This window comes from Geospiza fortis, unplaced genomic scaffold (assembly GCF_000277835.1).
Source record: "Geospiza fortis unplaced genomic scaffold, GeoFor_1.0 scaffold112, whole genome shotgun sequence".
NCBI classification, from domain to species: domain Eukaryota; kingdom Metazoa; phylum Chordata; class Aves; order Passeriformes; family Thraupidae; genus Geospiza; species Geospiza fortis.
Genome location: NW_005054298.1, coordinates 19564633 through 19571853, shown reverse-complemented (window position 1 = coordinate 19571853; position 7221 = coordinate 19564633). Strand labels below are relative to the sequence as shown.

At 39.4% G+C, this 7221-nt stretch overlaps 1 long non-coding RNA gene across 1 annotated transcript in view; it reads left to right on the top strand.

The window, feature by feature from the left end:
* Positions 1 to 2466, top strand: part of LOC115948125 — a 5453-nt gene extending 2987 nt beyond the window's left edge. The window contains exon 3 of the long non-coding RNA XR_004081971.1: positions 2420 to 2466. This is a non-coding gene — a long non-coding RNA (uncharacterized LOC115948125). The remainder of the gene's footprint in view (positions 1 to 2419) is intronic.
* Positions 2467 to 7221: the final 4755 nt, after the last annotated feature.

Here is a 7221-nt window from a genome sequence, read left to right as displayed (position 1 = left end):
CCCCAAAATTGGCAACTGGCTGTCCTAGACATCAAGGACTTTTTCTTCCAAGGAAACTACCACTAGCCTCAACAGTTGGTAGCTGGTTAAAGCCTTATCTGCAGCCTACGAAATCTTATCTAGAATGAATCTTGATAACACCCGAGCTTGGTACTCAGGCTTAGCTCACTCCCCCTCGCCGCACAGATGTTATTATTTTCTAAATCCTTGGCACCCTGAGGGGTTTGCTTAAATTCCTCCAAGAGATCCCTGAGAGATCTCTTCCAGGAGCTTTCCCATGGATCTGGCTGGGTAAGCCGGCTCCAGAAAAGATCTAGGAGGTCAGTAGGAACAAATTCAAGGGATGTTAACGTAGCTGTCATCATACTTCTAAAAATTTCACTATTTCTCCCAAATTCTAACTGACTTTTACATAACTCGTGCTTTGTCTGATAGGAGAAGGGCTGGTAGGTTCTAGGGCCACTTCCACCACCTGTGTATTGAACAGGGGCTTACAGCATTCCGCGAGGCCACGCACATTTCAGCACTTTAGGAACACTACACGCTGTTTCACCACCGCAATTTCACTCCAGGTGCATCCGGCCTTACTCTTCACGCAGTCACACAGTTCTTAGGCAAGTCAAATTCCAGTACTGGCATTGAAGTGATGCAACAGAGTAATACACCTCACTACTCCACTGCAGTTCAACAGAAAGCAGCACACTATTAGAACTAAAAAAATCAAGTCTTCAGCTTTTTTTTTAATTTTTAAAAACTTTTTTATTATTTTTTTATTTTTGTTTAACTGCAGCTGGAGAAGGAGCTAAGAATTAAAACAAAACACCTTTTTAAATTGAAATGCCAAGTGGAAGTAACAGAGAGCTGTAAGGAAGCTATTCTGTCAATATTGCAGTCTTAAATATCAATATACTTATTCAAGTAGTTAAGAAAGGAAGTTTTTTGTATTCTTGTTGGCCCTTAATTTAAATGTAGTGACAAACTGCTGAACCTAATGAGGAGAAGGAACAGTAGCTTTCTGCTGGAGAATTCAGGAAGAAGAGGGCTTGTCAATAGAGTTCTGTGACACAAGTAGAAGGAAGGATTTAGTGGGGTAGTAGTGGTGAAATGAATGTGAAATACATAAACAAAAAACTGTTGGATTTCTATCACAAGAGGCAATGCACTTCAATCTGTACATTTGATGGACAACGTTTAAGCTGTATTTGTGTAAGTAATAAATAGTGCCTTGCAAAATGGTGGGATTTGCTGTGACCACAAATGGAAACTTAGTGTATGGAGAGACTTTATGAAGATGTGGGTCACGTTCTGAAAATATTTCCAAAGCTTTTAGTTTGTGATACCAAAATAGGTTTTGTGGGTTGTTTGGGTTGGTTTGCTGGGTTTTTTAGGATGGGGGGCAGGGGGGTGGTGTATTTGGTGGGATTTCCTTACTAATCAGTTTCTTGCTGAATAAGCAACAGCTGCAGCAGGTCACACACCAGAAGCAGCTTATTTAAGCACTGCAGCTTGCTTTTAAATGGTTTTCCTGAGCAAAAAGGTTTAATGGTTTTTCTTAGCAGCATCTGCTAACTTGTGTGTAGCACTAATAGCTCTCGTGGTTTTGTTTGGTTTTTTGGTGGGGGTTTTGAGGATTCAGGCCAAATTTGAGTAATCTTCCAGTGACTGAGCACTCAGAGTACTGAGAACATGTAAGTCATAAGCTGCCTATGCCAAAATGGATGAAAAAGTTTTCTTGGGTTGAGGAAGAGCTGTAACTCTTATGCCCTGTTCTTAATAATTTCACCCCATACTGTTAGTGTGTTAGTATTTGAAAATACTATCATATAAATATTGTAAAAGTACTTAATATTTTAAGTGTCTACATACAGTAGATACAGCTCTAACCACAGTATGAGACAAATGGAAAAAACTTGATAATGATTTTCCAGCTAAAGCATTTGTAATCTGTAAGTTAAAACAGTGATTTTTTTCTTTGACTTTTGCATATTTTTCCCCAGTTGGTCTGGTTAGCTATGTAACTAATTTTTGAGTACTTGCATTTGAGTTTAGCACACTTGCCTTCTTGCTGAACCAAGTAAAATGTTGATGTCCTAGCATTAAGGATGGAATTTGTATGTTTAGGAGGGCTGTTCTACTTTGTTTTTCTCCCCTGAAAGCAGTTTCAGAAAAAAAAAAAAACACTTCTAGTGTTAAAATCACATGGGGTATTCTGAACTGTATTTAATTCCACGTAATCTTAATTTGAACTTTTCTTTATTTTTTGCTTTAGAAGGTGAATTTCACCATGCACAATATTTACTGGGCTTACTTTCTAGAGCAGTCTATTTCAACACACCTGAACATACATAATTATTGCTAAAGTCTTAGTTTGACTTTCTGCAATTTGTCTGTACTAGTTTCATGTATTTTCTTTTGGCAGATACAGTATTTTGAAGGCTATAATTGCACCTTCAGTTCTGTGGAATTGTCTCAGCCAGACAACAAAGTGGAAGTGAATGAGCGGAGTACGGTAAACATGGTTTCAAAACCAGCTTGGCCATACACACTGTCTTACAAAAGACGCTATGTGAAAAATACCAATTAAGTTCCCGTAACCAACGCAGATAATGAGGTGGACAACTGCGAAATTATAGATGAGCTGATAAATTGCTTTCTTAAGAAGGAAGATCTTTTACAAAAGTATTCCACGGTAACTGAGGTGAATGTAAACATCTAATGCATCCCTCATAATTTCTGTGTAAACAAGCTTAAGCTTATGAGTAACGTGGCATTCTCCTGATCTCTGTGTTATATTGCTTTAAGGACACTCAGAATTTCTCTCAGGTGTTGGATTTTTCTATCTAAGTCCCAGAAGTTTTAGAAATTCTTTCATGGGACAAATGCTTTTTGTGTGACACCACCCTCCAGGGGCCTATTTCCTGTTTACAGATTAATTTTCCTCAGGTTTCCCTTGTTGCTTAATCAACCATCTGTGTATTGTGCACTATAGTTCATTTGCCAGTAACCATGTGAGTCAGTGTAAGTGACCAGACACATCTAGGTATTGATAAGCATTTCATGTCCTTCCTGCACGCCCTATGCACAACTGTAGGAGAGCAGACATCACAAACCAACACACTTTCTGAACCCTGGACTACAGTTTTAGATAACCAAAGTTAGACATGAATTTTTGGATGGGATCAGCTAAGAAAATTTAACAGAGGTTGAGCACGGGTCCTGCCTTGTGCATTATATAATCAATTTACTTGTTAAGCAATCAGCAGTATGAAAAGGGTGTTTTTTCCAGTGCTGGAGTTACAAAGCCACATTGTCTGTAGGTGTAAATCCAATATTCAAATAATGCATGGCTCATTGTCAATAGCCAAGGAGCATTGAGGAAGTATTTTTCCTGTGATTGATAAGGAGATTACCTAAGAAGGGCTAATGTCTCTATCCATTTCTGCAATTACTGTGTTGGTTCTTGGATTTTTCCATGCTGTGGAAAACAAGGTGCACAGCTGTCTGTAAATTTCCAGACAGATTTCATCCTGATGCATTTGCTGACATTCTTCTTGTCTTCTCATATTCTGTATTCTTTCTTTTTGTCTATTCTTGAAAAGGGTATATTTTTCTAATACCCTACTGAGAGGTTATTTAGAGAAATTTTCCACATTTTTAATCAATAATGCTGTTTTGAAGCTCACCTGACACTTGCTACTGTAAGGCAAGGTTGTTGTTCAGTTATCACCACACCCTAACAATTTGACTACAACTTCCATGCTAGTTCTCTAGAAAAAAAAATTACAAATCCAATTTTAGTGTTTTCAGAAACAAACTGGAGAAATTACTTGCTTCCAGTAAATTCTTGAGTGCTTTTCATCAGAATACTCCATATTTTCAGGTTTTGCAACAAGTGCTTGAGTTTACCAGTGAAGTAGCCTTCACACCGAGTACAAAGATGCATTTGTGACTTCCCAGAAAACCTTTCCAAAGTGGCTCAGCTGTATGCCTTTGTAAAATGTTTTTATGTGGTCACTGCCTGTCCTTGTCCAAAACCTTCTCTCACTGAGAGTGAACCTCTCGCAGTTCGTGTGTGGGCCCAGCCTGCGTGTGTGTGTAATTGTTGCAGGGAAATGAGTGTGATGAAAGCCACAGGACAACTCATGTAATGCTTGCTCTAGATGCTTTTCATTGGTTAAACTGCTGCCCAGATCAAAAAGCAGAAATTGTCTCCCATATCATCTATTGGCTCCTTTGGTGGCACATAAGTGGATGGAAACATCCAATTTGAGTGAAAAATAACAAAAATCAAGGGGGAGAGTAGTTAATGATTATACAATGTTATGTCATGTTAAGGGAATGCTCAAGAAGATTGAATTAAAATTTTGGGGACAGCTTTCAGTTTTGTGTTTGTTTAGTGGCTTTTGGAAAGCTTGGCTTTGCAATGGCAGTAACTCTGTTTTCTGTGATCCACAGTTCAACTGCCAGAGCTGAGTTGCCAGTGGTAGAGGGTAGATGTGATCAAGAGCTGATGGTCTCTATAAACCTGTCCTCCCAGGAGGTTGTATACAAAAACTTGCCTTTCCCAAGCATTAGTCATGTTATAGCTGGGTATAGTTATGTTTGGGTGTTAAATTAATGCATGGGGGCTTTTTGATACTTCTGTGGGTTGGGTGCAACTCCATGAGAATTGATGTCCATAGCTGTCAGTCTTAGTTTACAGAGATCTTAAAAGTAAAAAGAAATTAAACTCTGTAATAAAGGCAGGATGTTGGAACACAAAGATGTTCCATGGAACACAAGGGGATGTTCAAGGCCAGAGAAAATGTGGCTCAAAGAAAGCACCTATGGAGCCTTGATTAAGTGTTCAGGGAGCAAAGAGGAGCTGTCAAGCAGTAAGAAAATACTGTCCTTTGCTGTTCTGGGACGCAGGACTTTGTATGGTCTTTGGATATGGTCAGGAGTACCCTGTATATTGAATACTGCATTAGAAAGATGTCTTGACTTCAACATTAAGTTATCATTGCTAATTATCCAGACTGAAAAAAGCCAGAAAACCATGCTCCTAACATTTCCCAGCCAAGTGAAGAACTGGTCCTGTAATCTGGTGCTTGAGTTATTCACAGTGCTGTTCTGGTGGTACAGTCTGGTTAATAATGATTTCATGTTTCTTAACAGGGCAAGGGATAAGACCCTAGTGTTCTTCTCTGTTCATCTCAGAAGAGGCTGCATGTCAATGATAGTTGCTAGGCTGTTTATAGTATGGTTTAAAAGATTAAAATCTGCAAGAGGAAATATGCCCTATTAAGTCCTATTTATATACTTTTGCTTCATTTATTTAGACAGCAGATATAATAATTTTATTGTATTTTTTCACATGCCTTTGATACTACATTTTCATACTTTCAAGTATTTTACTTTTTCCAGGTTTTTGGGGTTGTTTATTATTTACTTTTTTTAAGTATTACACTTTTAATTTGTTTGTGTTCCCCCAAAGATGACACAAGACTCGGGTCAAGTGTGCTTACCTGATTTAGCATGCTATGTATGCCAGAGCTGAGGTGGAAACAGAGCTCTGTCCTGCTACTGCTGATCCCTTGGGAGATCAGGCTGATGGTTGGTGGATATCAACAGCAGTCAATGAGCAGCCTATCCAGCCAAATGTATGCTCTTTTCAAACAGCTGAAGGATTCTTGTATTTTAAATACTTTATTAAATGCTAAATCACTAATGATCTTTTCAAAGGGGAAAAAATGCATTCAAGAGAAGGGAAGGCATACATTTTTACCAAGAGTTCTTAGTATGGTCTGGTATACCTCCCTTGCTACTCCCCAAAGCATGTCCCTCTAAGGTGTCATTTCTGTAGGAAAGAATGAATGACAGAAAGCCAAAAAATCAGAAAGGCCTTATTATACTGTATTTCCAAAACCAAATCCCAATCAGTCTGAAAGTGCTCTTTGTCAGGTGCCAAACAGAGAAACTTCAACAGTGAAAAAATTAACAAAAGAATCTTCTTTATTAGTGTTTGCATCAAAACAAAGTCTCACAACGTTACCAGTGGGTGAGTGTTACCCAACAAGCTGCACCACCTTCCAGCTGTAAACATACATAATAAACCTTGGCACAGCTTTGGAATAATCCCTTGCTGATCTTTTGCTTGGGCTGTGTGGGCCCAGATTTGGGACAGGATGTAGACAGGAATGAAAGGCAGTGAGGAGTCAAGCACTGACATGGCTGCTTCATGTCAGCTAAGGTTCTAGTAAGTGTAGACACTGCTAGTACAATAAAGATTTTATCTAGTAAAGATAAAATTTAAGCATCAGTATCTTTAAATTAAATTTAAAGCAGACATATGATATCAACAATGTAGTACCTTCTAAAAGTTTCTAACAGCCATGTTTATCCCCACAAGTTTCTGTCCCTGTCTGCATTTTTTACAGGATTTTCTTAACTCGACTTCCAGTTAATCCCCTTAAATGCTATTTCTGTTATATTGCTGCTCTTGCTGTATAATATAAATTTCCAGTAAGCATTTCAACAATAGACCTTGTGAACAGAAGTGACTATGGAAAAATTCGTATCTGACGCCATGCTTCATAAATTGTCAATTGCATCTTTTTTGGTTGAGATAATTCTCCATTCTGTTTTGGTCTTTTTTGGGTGTTAACTGAAGGGGAAAGAGGTTTGGGGCTTGTTTGGTTGGGTTTTTTTCCTGGAAGTTCCTTGTAAGTTTTTTGAGTATTTTTGAGGGTTTTTTGCTGGAAGTTTGGAATGGAAAGCTACTGAGCACACAGACTGGTCGACATTCCACCACTCGGGAATACTGCCTTGCTCCCAGCGGGTCACCTATTGCTGCCACTTAACAAGTAAGGCAAGCTGGTTGGAGTCTGATCAGGAGGGGAGAATGAGCTACACTGAATTCACACCTGCTGTCTCTGCAGCAGCAGAATCTGTCGTAGCTCTTAGGAAAAGGGCAGCGGGAACTGCTGTGCCCTCAATTGCAGTACAAAGGGAAAGCCTTGAGAAAGCTGTGTCCTCGTTTTCTGCAAGAGAATCTTCGGTCATTACCGGTCTTTAGTTTTTCCTGCAGAAATGACTGACTGGTCAGATCTGTGGAACCGACGGCACGTGGAAAACACGGGGTTGTGTTTCTAAGCGCTCTGACTGCGGGGGAAAGTTGGAACGGGAGTAGGAGGTTCAGGGCCAGGCTGCCGCCGGGAGCCAGCGCCGCTATCGGGCCCG